The 15,340-nt window shown below is 42.0% G+C and overlaps 1 long non-coding RNA gene across 1 annotated transcript; it reads right to left on the minus strand.

Moving 5' to 3' along the window:
- Window positions 1-11,364: 11,364 nt before the first annotated feature.
- On the minus strand, window positions 11,365-12,610 carry LOC117490441. The gene is made up of 3 exons (XR_004556678.1): window positions 12,487-12,610; window positions 12,244-12,367; window positions 11,365-12,148 (listed from the first exon to the last, which is right to left on the minus strand). It is a non-coding gene; the product is annotated as an uncharacterized LOC117490441 (long non-coding RNA).
- Between the last annotated feature and the right edge of the window lie 2,730 nt (window positions 12,611-15,340).

Raw genomic sequence — 15,340 nt, forward strand, 5'->3', positions numbered from 1 at the left:
GTGTCATCCGCATAGCTATGGTAACTTATTTTGTTGTTTTTCATTATCTGAGCCAGTGGTAGCATGTAGATGTTAAAGAGAAGAGGCCCCAAGATGGAGCCTTGAGGTACCCCACATGTCATATTTGTCAACTCAGATGTGTATTTACCTATAGAAACAAAGTTTTTTCTGTCCTTTAAGTAGGACTCAAACCAATTTAGAACTGTTGCCGAAAGTCCCACCCAGTTTTCTAGTCGGTCTAGTAATATGTTGTGGTCAACAGTGTCAAACGCAGCACTGAGATCTAATAATACTAACACTGAAGTTCTGCCACTGTCTGTGTTTAAGTGGATGTCATTGAAGACCTTTACAAGAGCAGTCTCAGTGCTGTGGTTTGGACGAAATCCTGACTGGAACACATCCAAACAGTTATTTAAATGCAAGAAGTTACTCAACTGTTGAAATACAACTTTTTCAATGATTTTACCTAGAAATGGCAGGTTTGATATTGGCCTGTAATTGTTCATTACTGAAGCATCTAGATTATTCTTTTTTAAGAGCGGTTTAATGACTGCAGTTTTCAGGGCCTCTGGAAAAATACCTGAGTGAAGAGATGTGTTTACTATATGAAGTAGATCTCAGGCCATGCAAGGAAAAACATCTTTGAAAAATCCTGTTGGAATAATATCAAGGCAGCAGGAGGAGGATTTCAGAAGTTGAATAATGTCCTCTAAGTTTTTACCATTAATCTGATGGAATTGTGTCATGGTGTTTGAATTGATATTAGGTGGACATAGGGACAACACATTTGCTGTACCTGATGCAGAGGCACTGACTGCTTGTCTAATTTTCTGAATTTTGTCAGTGAAGAAGGAGGCAAAATCATTGCACGCCCTGGTGGATAGAAATTCAGAGGCTACCGACACTGGGGGGTTAGTTAGTCTGTCGACGGTAGCAAACAAGGCACGTGCGTTGTTTTTGTTTTTGGTAATGATGTCAGAGAAGAAAGACTGTCGTGCGTTTTTCAATTCCAAATTATAAAGGCCAAGTCTCTCTTTATAGATTTCAAAGTGAACCTGGAGATTTGTTTTTCGCCACCTACGTTCAGCTTTTCGACACTCTCTTTTTTCTGTTCTCACGGTCATGGCCTTTCTCCATGGAGATATTTTCTTGCCAATCACTTCCTTTACCGTAGTTGGAGCAATGGTATCTATAACATTTTTAATTTTTGAATTAAAATGATCTACTAGCTCATTTACTGAGATGTTAGCAGGGGAGAGTGTGGATGAAAAATTATGAGTAAACATTTCCCTAGTATTTTCAGTTAAATATCGCTTTGTGGTTACCTCTTTCTGAACATTTTTGTGAACAGAAATAGAGCTCTCAAAGAAAACACAGGAATGATCAGAGAGTGCAACATCAGTCACCACAACCTTTGAGATATTCAGACCCTTTGAGATAATTAAGTCCAGAGTGTGCCCCTTATTGTGCGTGGGCTCCGCCACATGCTGAGTCAGTCCATAGTTATCAAGAACACAAAACAGTTCTTTAGCCCCTCTGTCCTGGGGGTTGTCAACATGGATGTTAAAATCACCAACAATGACTAGACGGTCAAAGTCAATACACACTATAGACAGCAGTTCAGTAAAATCATCAAAAAAGCTTGCACAGTATTTGGGTGGTCTATAGATATTTAGGAACAGAGCTCGAGAGGAGCATTTCAGCTGAAGGGCCACATATTCAAAAGAAGCAAAGTCCCCATAAGATGTCTTCCTGCATTGAAGGGAATCATTGAACAAAATAGCAACTCCACCCCCTTTCTTATGCATTCTTTCCTGACTCATAAAACTAAAGTTGGGAGGGGTTGATTCGATAAGAACAGCTGCACTGTTATTTTGTTCAATCCAAGTTTCCGTTAAAAACATAAAATCAAGATTGTGCTCAGTGATAAAATCATTGATTAAAAATGTTTTTCCTGCCAAAGATCTGACATTTAATAAAGCTAGTTTAAGTTTGTTAAATACACTATCAGTAAAAACATTTGTGACAAGCTGTGGCTGACATGGAATCACTGCTAAATTTGATAACCTCACACAAACGTTTGAGCACTTCCTGTTTCTAAGCTGATTTACCGCTCTTAATCTATTACCTATCAACACAGATATCGGCAAAGCTACTGGCAGGCAGGGCCCCGGCATGTGCTGGAAAGAGTTGAGAGTGCCATATGCCCTTGAGCCTGGACCTTATTGCCATTTATACTGAAAATTATTCAAATGTTCTGATCAAGTAAACAAAATAGGCATCTGAATCATATCTAACTGGATTCAAATCAATGAGATGCTGCAATGGCCAGCATCTCACGAACTGTCACAGCAATACTTAAAGCCATATGATTATACGTTTCTGGCTCGCAAAATGAGGAGAGGAGTTGACAGAGGAGAAAGACTTCAGTCGTGTGATCTGTGAGACTTGGCAGCAATGGCTTTTCCACAAGGGAAACACTGTCCTCTTGTGGTAAATGTACTGAAATGCAAGGTTATCAGGAATATGTACACAAATAGGTCCACTTGAGAGATAACAAATGAATACAGGGAACGACTGGTCATGATCAGTTTTTGAATATGCTAATGTATCCTTACTGTAGCAATTGACAAATGAAGGGGCACGTACAAGAACACACGCCACCACTATCAATTGTATGCAGTTAAACAACAAGCGTCCAAAGGCAAGACAAGTTTAAACAGTTTTGTAATCCTGACTTTCATATTGCAACCAAATCTTGGTGAAACTAACCAACGCTTTCTTTCAAACACTCTCCATGCCTCAGGCAGGGATCAAACCTGCAATTTAAATTTCTTCAACAGCAGGTGTCCTTCTCGCACCAACCAGTACAAATAACCAGAGAGAAAGAATAATTTTCTCCATCATCAACCTGCAGAGAAACAAAGTTTACAGACTTAAGCATAAAACAATAATATTTGAAAGGTCCCATGACATGCTTTTCCGGTTATTACCCGTCCCCTTGAGTGTTATGTCGCTTTTTATGCTTGTAAACGGTCTGCAAAGACACAAACCCTCAAAGTACACCATGTAGCGAGTAAAACTCTAACACAGAAAATACGTGTCTATGCTGCCCCAGAACGCCTCGTTGGAGATTTTTCTTTTTCTTTTCATTTCTTCCTGGTCTAAGTGACGTAACAACGACCAAATGGACCAATTGGTCCAAATGGACCAATCCGTGGAGCTCCTCAGTCCTCACACACACACACACACACACACTCACTCACTCAGCCTTATCTTTTCTCAGCCGCGCTACTCCACGGAGTTTCGCCGGCACACACACTCACTCAGCCTTATCTTTTCTCAGGCTGTGAGTGTGTGGCGAACTGTGTGGCGAACAGCCTGGCTGTGAGTGTATGTGTGTGCTCAGGCTGAGTTCCGCGATGTCTCGCTGTCTCGCAGACCCAACGCAGCAACCAGGAAACGACACCAGTAATACAGCTCACGCTGTCCGCTCCTCGATCCTCAAAGGGCGGAGCAGCGAGCCCCGCAACGTCCCGCCAACACGGCACCCAGACCCCACGCAGCATTCTCATCTGTTTGTCATTACTGGTGTCATTTTCTGGTTGCTAACAAACGCCATTGTAACACATAATCACTGATGTTCCGCTGTAACAGTGGTGGATTCATCAGAACATATTGGGCGAGCTGACCAATCAGAGCACAGTGGGCTCATAGAGAGGGGGGGGCAGGAGCTCCAACAAGCCGTTTAGGACAGAGAGTGAATACACATACATGCTGTATGAGAAACCAATGTGATTTTGGAACATTGAACAATGTAAATCTATTCTAGTAGACCTCAACAATGGAATTATGATCAGTAGAAATGGCCATGTCATGGGACCTTTAAACCATGCAGTTAAATACATTACACAACTCTTAATATGACAGGTAGGTAAACTCAGTTCTAAAAACAAAATAAAAACTATTGTTTCTTAGGATTTTAAAGAAACCCTTAAGAGATAACCAATCCAAACCTTTTAATATGTTGTAATGTATCTATCCATTAAATAATGTTAAACCTGCTTGGAAGCTAAACAAAAGTGGAGCAACCTTTATAAACAGTCTTTGGGAGCAACCAATTGAATTTGCATCTGAATCAAAAAGTTTCACAAGAGGAAGTGAGTCCCAATCTGACCCAAATTGTCAGTGACACGTTTGGTCTTGGTTTAGGACGTCGAGTAAAATATTTTACCAAATGTTTCCTAATTTGTGAAGTGACTCATATCTCAGATAAAATGTCTCATGGGCCCAGAGATGTTTAAACTGTCAACAGCCATCAGTGCACTAAAACAGTTTGCACTACAGTTCTATATATTTGGATTATATGCACAACCTTAAACCATAGACAGTATTTATAAACCTGTCTGCAGCCCAACAAATGTAAGAGCAACCATAGTGAGCAATTTACTATATTCGCACCTGAATTCTCCTGTGTCCTGGGAGTTCAGCTGGTTGGGAAACGCTCTGTAACCTGAGGCGCCGTTTACACGAGGAGAAAACTGCTTGTATCTGCATAGTTTCGCGTGCGTATAGCCCTATTATTTACACGAGGCCGATAGAAACTGACCCCACAAACAATAACGGGTCCCAAGGTGGATAGATTTGTAAACGAAACGCTCTGGGGGGTCAACCGAGTCCGTGTAATCACCTCTATACGAATATTTCCTGGAAAAATAGGATAGCCCCGCCTCTCCTGCTCACTGCTGTTTGATTGATTGATTGAAAAGTTTATTAACAGCTTGTATATTGGGTACAGTACAGTACAGCTCAAAACATACAATTGTTAAGGGGATGCAGACCAGAGAAAGACTTTCGTCTTGTTTACATCAGGGTCCCCCATTTCCAATTCATCATATCATTTAAGACATATAAGACATATTTGACATACAGATGGCTTATTTACAATTTACATACAGGTGGTTTTTTACATACAGATGGCTTATTTACAATTTTCATTTTAGATTTCGTTCTAATACATCCTAACCGGACATTTAAGACATACCAAGTCTACAGATATACAGTTAGTAACAGAGTCTAAAATGCGAGTATATACATAGATGGGGGGGGGGAAGCTGTCCATTGTACGACAGGTTGAGATTTGTACCATTACCGGGGCCAGTTTTGCAATGCTTTCCCCCGAAGGTGCTCTTTAAGAGAGGTTTTGAAGGTAAGTATAGTTTTACTTTCCTTTACAGTTGTGGGAAGAGCGTTCCACCTTGATGTGGCATAATTGCGAAACGTGTATTCCCCTTTTTTTGTGCCAAATCTGGGTTTTACATGATTTGTGGAGCTCCCTCTGGTGTTATGATCATGGTATTCCTTGACCTTTGGGAAGAATTTTGACATGTACATGGGTACCATAGAGGTGTAGTGGATCTTGTAGACCAGGCCCATTGCAAGTAGCTGTACTCTGTCGTCTACTCTAAGCCATCCTAGGTTGTCAAAGTGGGCAGAGGTGAGGTGGGTTCTAGATGAAAGGTCAAGCAGTAGTCTGACCAGTTTATTTTGCGATGTTTGAAGTTTTATTTTTAGCGCCTTGGAGGTGCTATGGTACCATGACGTGCAAGCATAGTCATAGTACCCTTGAATGAGTGCTCCTGCCAGAGTTTTCAGGGTGTTTTTGTTTACCAGAGAGGAGATCCGGTATAGGAATCTAGTTCTTTGATTGACTTTTTTTATTACATTGGATGCCATTTTGTCACAGGAGAGGTTTGCCTCAAGAATAGATCCTAGGTATGTAATTTCCTTCTTACTTGTGACAATACTGTCACCCACTGCAACTGAGAAGTCGTCGGATTTGCTGAGATTATGTTTCGAACCGAAGAGAATGGACTCTGTTTTACCCAGGTGTAATGATAATTTATTATCGGCGAGCCAGGTGCAGATTCTGCCGAGCTCGGAGCTGAGGGTTTTTTCAACCTGCAATCTGCTCCTGTCAGAGACCAGCAGGGCTGAGTCGTCCGCGAACAGGAACAAGTTGCAGTCACATGCTGATGACATGTCATTTGCATAAATTAGGAACAGTAACGGACCTAATATGCTTCCTTGTGGAACACCACAGCTCACTGGGAGGGGGGGGGACAGAGTACCGTTTACCTCCACCATCTGTTCTCTCCCCTCCAGGTAGGATTGCATCCAGCTCACCGATAGTTTATCAAAACCAATTGCTTTTAGCTTGTCAATCAGAATGGGGTGATTGACAGTGTCGAAAGCCTTTTGTAGGTCCAGCATCACCATGCCGCAGTATTTACCCTCGTCCACCTCTTGTTTGATGTGGTCGTTCAAATAAAGAAGGCATGTGTCAGTGGAGTGGGATGTTCTAAAGCCAGATTGAAATTCATAGATTAGTTTCTTTTCTGCGAGGTACTTTTCGACCTGTTCATATACTATTTTTTCCATGACTTTCGAGATGGAGGTAAGTATAGAAACAGGGCGGTAGTTGCCTGGGTCCAATTTGCTGCCCTTTTTGTGCAGGGGGGTTACTCTTGCAATTTTGAAGTCTTTGGGTACTTTTCCCTGTTTTATGGAGAGGTTAATTATGTGAGCTATGACTGGTGAGATGGCGGTTGCTGTGTCTCTGAGGAATTTGGAGGGGATATTGTCGTGGCCAGTGGCCTTGTTAGGTTTGAGGGCGCTCAGTTTAATGAGTACCTCTGCTGTTGTTACCCTTGCTAGACTGAAATCATCTTTGCGTACCCCTAGGTTTTTGTAGTAGGTCATGATGTGATCTACTCCAAAAAGCCCTGAGTGGGAGGGTAATTTATTTACAAGAGTTGTGGCTATGTTTGTGAAAAAAATGTTCAAGTACTTGGCCACATCCAGTTTGTCTGTGATGAGCCTGTTATCTGTCTTTATGTTTACGTTTGAAAATCTCGTTTTGAGTTTTTTACTGCAGCCAAGCTGGTTATTGAGTAATTTCCAAAGTTCACGGGGTTTATTTTTGTTTTCCTCAGTTTTGTCATTGATGAAATTCTTTTTGGCAGTTTTGATCATGGAGCTTACGTCATTTCTGTACTAGCAACTATCAAAAATAGCTGTGTTGATTAAACGCACAAGGGGTTCTTGAATGAAATAATATTATAAAAGGCAAACCAGAATTGTTAACGCCCAATATACTCCTTAAACAAAATAAACAGAGTCAGATTTCATGCATTGATCCATTATATTGACAAAGGTGCATCTCACCCGGTGTTTGTAGAGAATATCTCTCTTTCTGAGCCGTCCTCTCGATGCAATATCCACAGAGACGTGCTTCTTGGTTTCTTTCAGTTAACTTCCCCGTTGCATTTATCCATATGCTGAGGAAATGACTATATCCCGCTGAATACCAGCAATCGCCACACACACTGACTTCCTCCTGTCAGTAGCTACTGCTAGTGCTACTGCTACTGACCATGCTACAGATATTAGTGCAAAAATATACAGCTCCTCTACCACAACCATCAGCAACAACAGATTCGGTTTCTTTCAGTTTCTTTCAGTTTCAGTTTCAGGGCTTAAACAGAAGGGTAGCCATGGCAACATTGCTGCGGGGCTGCTCCAGGCTGCTCTTCTTCGCGGCTTTTGGTGTATTTTGGCGGAAGTTACAGCGCCACTTACAGTCCCAGCATATGTACTACAGCGTTTCCAGCGGCCTCGTTTAAACAGACACGTTAAATGAAACAAATGCATGTGAACGGAAGACTTTTTTGAATACGCATACTGTGCATAAACGCAAACGGTCCCGTGTGAGCGGGGCCTGATTGTCTCCAGGTGCAGCCTCTCTCCCAGGTGCTCCCAATCCCCAATCAGGGCTTCCATATAGGACCTGAGGAAGGCTGCAGTCGCTCTCCTTTTTCTCCTCTGGCTGCATGGGTGCAGCACGTCGTCTTGGGTCTCTGTGTGGGGCCTGGTTGTCCTTTATCGTTGGATTAAATCTCATGTGTGAACAAAGAGATCAGTTTCCTCTCTTTTTTCTCGTGCTGGTCGTTCTGTGTTTTGTTACTCCCCTTCGTACCCCTAGATTTTGGAGGGAACGTAACAGTTATACAAGTGTAAATGTATGCACACAAGCTCAGATTTCTTTTCTGCAAGTGCTCACATCAGGTTTTACATGCTCTCGCATTTTGCACCAGAGTTGCTGTATGTAGTTGTCCAATATGGCGGACCATCTCGCACATGCGCAGTACAGATCGGGCAGGGGGACAGATCGGTTAGTGACAGGACCAAAACCGGGACGCAGACGGACCCGGTGGAATCGAGGGGTTAGGCCATTAGTTTAAGAAGGTGACGACCTGCATCATCTACATCCTCTGCTCGAATTAAAGCTCAGGCAGAAAGGGCTGCTTTAATCGAAAGGTCTGCAGCACTGAACATTCAACATGAACTTGATGTACAAGGGGAACAGTTGAAACAACAGTTGAAACGAAAGAAGGAACAATTGGATTTACAAACTGAACTGGCAGCAGCAAATGCCAGGATAAATGTGCTCAGCATGGGATCAAGACACACCTCTAGAGCATCAGATGGGATGAACTCTTACTTCAGAAACCCTACAGCAAGATTTAGGCCGTTTCTCAATCGCGAGGATGCTGGCTTGGTAGTCGCGTACTTCCAAGTCACTTCCTTCAGAAACGAAGCAAGTATGCTTCCAAGCCACGGCTTCGGAAAACGAAGAAGAATGGAACAGGCTAACAAGTGTGCCAGGTGTGCGTCATATGAGAGGCCCCGCCTTACATTTTCCGCCACTGATTTGGGGAAATTGGTCCGTGCGCAAAGCATTGTGGGGATTTTAAGGACGCGAAGTCTACCCATGTGCAGCCTCGAAATTTCCCCCAAACCAAGGACGCGGCCTCGGTGGAATTCCAAGTATGCTGGACATTGGAACGGTCCTGCTGCGCCACTTGATGACGTAGCATCCTTGAAATATTGGCTTGGAAGCCAATATCCTCGCGATTGAGAAACGGCCTTAATCTACATGCAACTGAATTCTCACCTCATCAAGCCCAAACCTCTATTCCCGGACAAAATATACAGACACAACAGGGACATGTTGACATCACACCACCTGTAATCAACAATGGTAATCAAGGTGACATCTATAACTTAATCCAGAGGCAAAATGACATCACTGCTATGCTGGCTCAACAACATCTTACTTCTACTTTACCACCAAGAGACATTCTTGTTTATGATGGTGACCCATTGCAGTTTGAAGCCTTCATCCGTGCATTTGAAAGAGGAGTAGAACGGAAAACTGATGATGAAAGTGACTGCCTGCATTACCTAGAGCAATACACCAGAGGACAACCAAAGGACCTAGTGCGCAGCTGCCAACATCTGCCTCCAGCTCAAGGCTATCAAAGGGCAAAACAGCTGCTTAAGGAACACTTTGGTAATGAGCACAAGATTGCCACTGAACAAAGCATTTACCTGGACAATGATCAAAACCGAAGATGTGAAAGCACTGCAAGCCTTCTCTTTGTTCCTAAGAGGTTGTTGCAATGCAATGGAACATCTCACCTATATGGATGAAATGAATGTTGTTTCAAACGTGAAAAACATACTTCAGAAACTACCCTACAAACTCAGAGACAAGTGGAGGAATAGAGCATGTCAGCTACAGGAAGAGCGTGGGCATCGAGCTACATTTCCTGACCTTGTTGACTTCATGGAGAGACAAGTGAAGATACTGTCAGATCCTCTGTTTGGAAACATCCAAGATGATAAACCATCTACAACTTTCAAAACCTCTACCTTTTCAAAAGAAAGGTCAAGACCAAGAGTAAGCAGTTTTGCAACAACTGTTACCTGCCCAAGAACACCAGTGCTAGAAAATACAACAATAAATGGGACTGAAGATACCTGCATCAACCACCAAATCCCTATATTTGTGTTTGTTCTGCAGTAGAAGTGGTCACTCATTGGGGCAGTGTCCACACATCCTGAAGAAAACACAGAGAAAGGCTTGACTTCTTGAAGGAAAAGGGAGTCTGTTTTGGATGCCTAAAAATAGGTCACATGAGCAAACACTGCCACAGTCGTTTGACATGTTATGTGTGCAACCAAAATCATCCTGAAATACTCCACATTGAACAAAAGGGCAAAAGAAAGGAAGCAGAACACACAGAACAGAATGGGAAACCAACTGGAGGTAATACTGTTGTCTCACTTCAAATATGTGGTCATATTGGGGCGGGAGATGATCGTCCCATTTTCTCCATCATCCCAGTTCAAGTAAAGAGCCACAAGGGGGACAAAGTGTTGCAAACGTATGCCTTTTTGGATCCTGGAAGTTTATCTACCTTTTGCACAGAAAGTTTAATGAGGCTAAACCTTACAGGACAAAGGACTAACATTCTCTTAAAGACAATGAATCAAGAAAAAATGGTCTAGTCATCATATCTCAGGTTTGGAAATATCGAGTCTGGACAAAGACAATTTCCTTAAACTATCTAATGTTTTCACACATAAGACCATGCCTGTTAACACAATATTCCTGTGCAAGAAGATCTTGAAAAATGGCCTTACTTCAAGGACATCAAAATTCATGAAATTGACTTTGGCATTGACCTACTCATCGGGACAAATTCTCCTAAGGTATTGGAACCTTGGGAGCTGGTCAATAGCCAAGGAGAAGGAGCGTATGCTATGAAGACCCTACTGGGGTGGGTCTTCTATTGTCCCCTAAGAGGAAGCAATGACAGCAGAGATTCTAACAGCAGCACCCACACATGTTTTCAAACAGACAAAATGCTGAAGGCTCCGGAGAAGGTTTGTCACCCGTACAGCCGGAAAGCTGCTTACGTGGCACGAGAAGAAATCAGACTGAAAAAGGACGAGACAGAATAAAGACAAAGCAACACGTCGGAGCTGCATCGGTGAGAACATTTGGATCCAGAAAAGACGGCGTTCACCAAGAAGGATGCCTGTGACATCGTTGATAGGTTTGAACCTGAACTTGAGCAGATTGAGCTGATGAACGGCATCAAAGGTCGACAGGGTCGTCAAACAGACCATGGAGCGAGAGCGGGAGCAGTATGAGGTCGGGTTTGAGATCCCAGACATCATAAATGCAAAAAATCTGAAAACATTCACGGAGTGGACTGGTGATCTGAAGAAACCTATAATAACCGAATAACCAATAACGAAGATATGTCTGCTCCAGGAAGCTGAGACATAAGTACCACAAAGACAAGGGAGAAGAGAAGAAAACTGAATAATCATTAATAATTAAATAACACAGAACACACCATTTGTATTTTACATAGCTCCTTTATTGGTAATTGTTTTTTGTTTCATACTAAAGCCAATTAGGGGCCGGTGTGTAGGAGCCATTTTATGGGTGTTGTTGGTGTCTCAGTTTACCTTATTTATATGTATAGTGCAATATTATTTTTGAACACTTGGTGGCGGGGTTTAGCTGCACCGGGTGTATAAAAGGGGTCATAGGTGACAGGAGAGGACGAGGACACAGGAGGAAGAGCATACCGATTCTACCAGCCAGACAGCCCAGCCGGCAGATGCTCATACCACAACCCTTTGACACTGCGTCTGCGTCAGGATCACTCTAAACCCTCCTGTGAAGTAATGGCAAAAGGATATAGGACATTGGAATAATAAAATTGCCATTAAAAAGGTTGATGGAAATGAACATATCATTTTTATTAAGTTATCACACACAAAAAAACTAAAATACATTTATTATAAATGGTCTACATCTTCATAAAAACATATGCAAGGCCCATCGCATTCCCCAGGAAAACAGAGACATTCTCTGCAGTGACATTATCTGATAGGCATCAAATATATCAGGCATGTCGGAGGAATGATCTCCACAGACATTGTTCACATGAACAGCATGGGCATTGACCAGGTCAAGGGCAATGAATCAGATGTCTAATACTGTAAGCCCTTCTGGAACTTTACTATAATCTTTATGGTTCTCAATGTAAATGCTCAATCGGCTCAGCTGGAACTTAAGTGCGGATTCTCCCCAGTAAGCTTGAAAAACGTTCCAGCGTATCCTTGGAGAGCACCTTTCACTAAATGAAGGGGCCGCCATCTTGAGAGCACACAGCTCTCTTTACACATCAATGGTTCCATCAGGGTGCTGCCTTTGATGATTCTGAAGAACACAAGACATATAAATGCATGAGAGATAAAATGGGTCTCAGGATTAACTTGAATAATGATTTTATTTAGGTTAAGAAACAAATTTACCAGCAACTACAGAAGATGTATTCTTCTGCGCCAACTTATCTGATGACACTAAAGTCCCATTCATTTTGATTATGCGTTCCAAGCATGAGGAGCCTCGGTAGATCCATTCCTCATGTTGATCTGTCTATGATTGATGACACACAAACTACTATGAGTCAAGCAATCTAAATACATATTGCAGGGGAGAATAAACCAAGAATACTGTTGGAAATAGTTTTAAGAAAGATGTTCACAAATACTGACCGAAACGAGAACTTTAAACAAGCTGGAGTCGACCGTCTGCACCGTACACCTCTGTATTATTCCATTTAATTCTGCATTTATAGACTGTCCAACCCGGTACTGTGTCTGGGGCGGGTAAGGCCAGGCCTTTTAAATACCGCTGCATGAAGCTCTTGTGGCTGCCATCTGGAATATCGTCCAAGGGGTCCGTCACTGTCACAGGAAAAACAGACAGTTGCAGCGGTGACAACGTCACCTCTGTCTCATTGTTCACTTTGAACATTCATAGGCTATAAGATAAACTAAACAACTCACGCATGTCATATATTACAAATGCTTTGATATTGACTTGGTTCATACAAAAACATTAGACCCATACATGATATGGATGGACACTGAGCCAGCCAGCCAGCCAGCCAGCCAGCCAGCCAGCCAGCCAGCCAGCCAGCCAGCCAGCCAGCCAGCCAGCCAGCCAGCCCAGCCAGCCAGCCAGCCAGCCAGCCAGCCAGCCAGCCAGCCAGCCAGCCAGCCAGCCAGCCAGCCAGCCAGCCAGCCAGCCAGCCAGCCAGCCAGCCAGCCAGCCAGCCAGCCAGCCAGCCAGCCAGCCAGCCAGCCAGCCAGCCAGCCAGCCAGCCAGCCAGCCAGCCAGCCAGCCAGCCAGCCAGCCAGCCAGCCACTCTGCAACAGCACCCCCTGCTGTTCCTTATCAGACAAGAACGGAACATGACACAAGAATGAAGGAATGAATGTGGGAATAAATACATCAATAAATGTGGTAATAAATACATGAATGTATAAATAAATAAAAGTGTTCAATAAAACACTTCATTATATATATATTTATGTACAAGTGGCATTTTATTGTTGGTAGCTAGCAGTGAGTCCATAATACTAGTAGTGATTTCAATAAGTTCTCAACAACTGCTGCATGAATGGTTTGAGACTCACCGTTGCACGGCCCGACCAAGTAAGGAGCCAGAGTCACAAATCCCAAATATAACCCGCTGTGGGCCTTCATTAAAAATCATGAACACACAGCCTCAATCTGCTGTTTCTCCCTGCACACAGCCTGCAGCCACAAAGATCTCACAGCCCTCTAACCCCACAAGCACAGCACCTAAATACACACACAGACTAACAAGACACAGGTGAGGGTGGATAAATTAGACACAGGTGAGGGGGGAGTAGCCATCACAGGGCACCAGGTGAACACAATCCCCAACAGAGATCACCTCCAGTCCAGTGTAATAATGTATGCTGATGATTCCACAATATACTGTTATGTCAAGTCTTGGACCTTCTCAATATAACTATGATTTAATTACAGTTTCCAGATATTGGAAGAGGCCCATGAGTCTCTTTGCTAATTATCAATGGTCTTTGCAATTAACAGCAGATGTACCCATGTTAAGTAAATTGGCAAAGGTCAGAGGAACTCCAAGAGAGGTCTTCCTCAGATATAATACAGTTAAAGTCTTGTTAGTTAGTGGTTCATATCCAGCATGCATTAGCTAAGAAACGATAAGGATGTTGGTGTGTTAGTTAATGTAAAGAAATGTATGTGCGCTCATGTGCAGACGATATATATATATAGTTTGTTAATTGGATAATTCATATCCTGCAAGGCTCCTAAAGACTTCATGAGATAATGACCTTTTCACATCTGGAACTTACATGTTGCTCTGAGGTTGGTGCGTCCAAGTTTAGGAGACCTGACAATGTGTGTGCGTTAAACATGATTAGGGAACATGTTTGTGTGTCATTTAGAAAACCTATATGTGTCCTGTGTTTCTGAATATTCGGAGAAGGCATTGCTGTAGGACTGCTTGAGAGCAGAGGTAATGTTTTGCTCATTATTATTGATTGTTGTACAACGAAATAATAATTGATCAACTATATCTGTGTTTGTGTTTTATTGATTCCTCTCTGTTTCATTCTTTCCTGTTGTGAGTACTAAATTGCCACAACAATACAGTGCAGCATCAACATGCAGTGAGTTCAACAATCTACTTAAAGTAGAGATTAAAGCCATAGCAGACTGGGTCAACAATAACAAACTGGTACTCTATATTGCAAAACCAAAGTGTATTTGTTAATATACACCCCTAAAGTCCTATCCTATATTATGTGATATACATATCTTTATGTTACATGTTGCTCAGTATCATATGATAAACTGTGTTGTATGCTGCTGCAGGAAGGATACTGTATATTGTAGAATATCTATTAAAGATAGCTATATACACTACTGTATATCTGCACTCACACTGCAACAGCACCCCCTGCTGTTCCTTATCAGACAAGACATGACACAAGAATGAAGAAATGAATGTGGGAATAAATACAGCAATAAATACATGTGGTAATAAATACATGAATGTAAAAATAGATACATAAATGCAATAGGGAAAGTGCAATATTTGATTTGTGTATGAATGCAGTAGGGAAGGTGCAATATTTGATTTATGTATAAATACAATAGGGAAAACTGCAATATTTGATGATGTATGAATGCAATAGGGATATGTGCAATGGGGAAAGTGCTGTACCTGTATGTTTCGTGTTTGTTTCTTTGCCATGTGATATGTGATCTCTGTTCTGTATCTATTGACCTGAATGTTTTATGTTTATTATCTCGATGCCCAAGACAAATAAACAATAAAGACAATAAAGCTCTATCTTGTCTTATCTGTCTATTGTTGAATATATATATGAAAGATAGCTATATACTGTATAGAACATTAGATTTCATTTCATTTCATTTCAATCTTTATTTCAAACAGATTGAAAAATAACAAATAAAAAATAACAAATGTGAAAAAACAGAATACCGTATTGTTAAAATACAGTATTTATCCACATTCACGATAATATT

The sequence above is a fragment of the Trematomus bernacchii genome, unplaced genomic scaffold (assembly GCF_902827165.1).
Source record: "Trematomus bernacchii unplaced genomic scaffold, fTreBer1.1, whole genome shotgun sequence".
Lineage (NCBI taxonomy): Eukaryota > Metazoa > Chordata > Actinopteri > Perciformes > Nototheniidae > Trematomus > Trematomus bernacchii.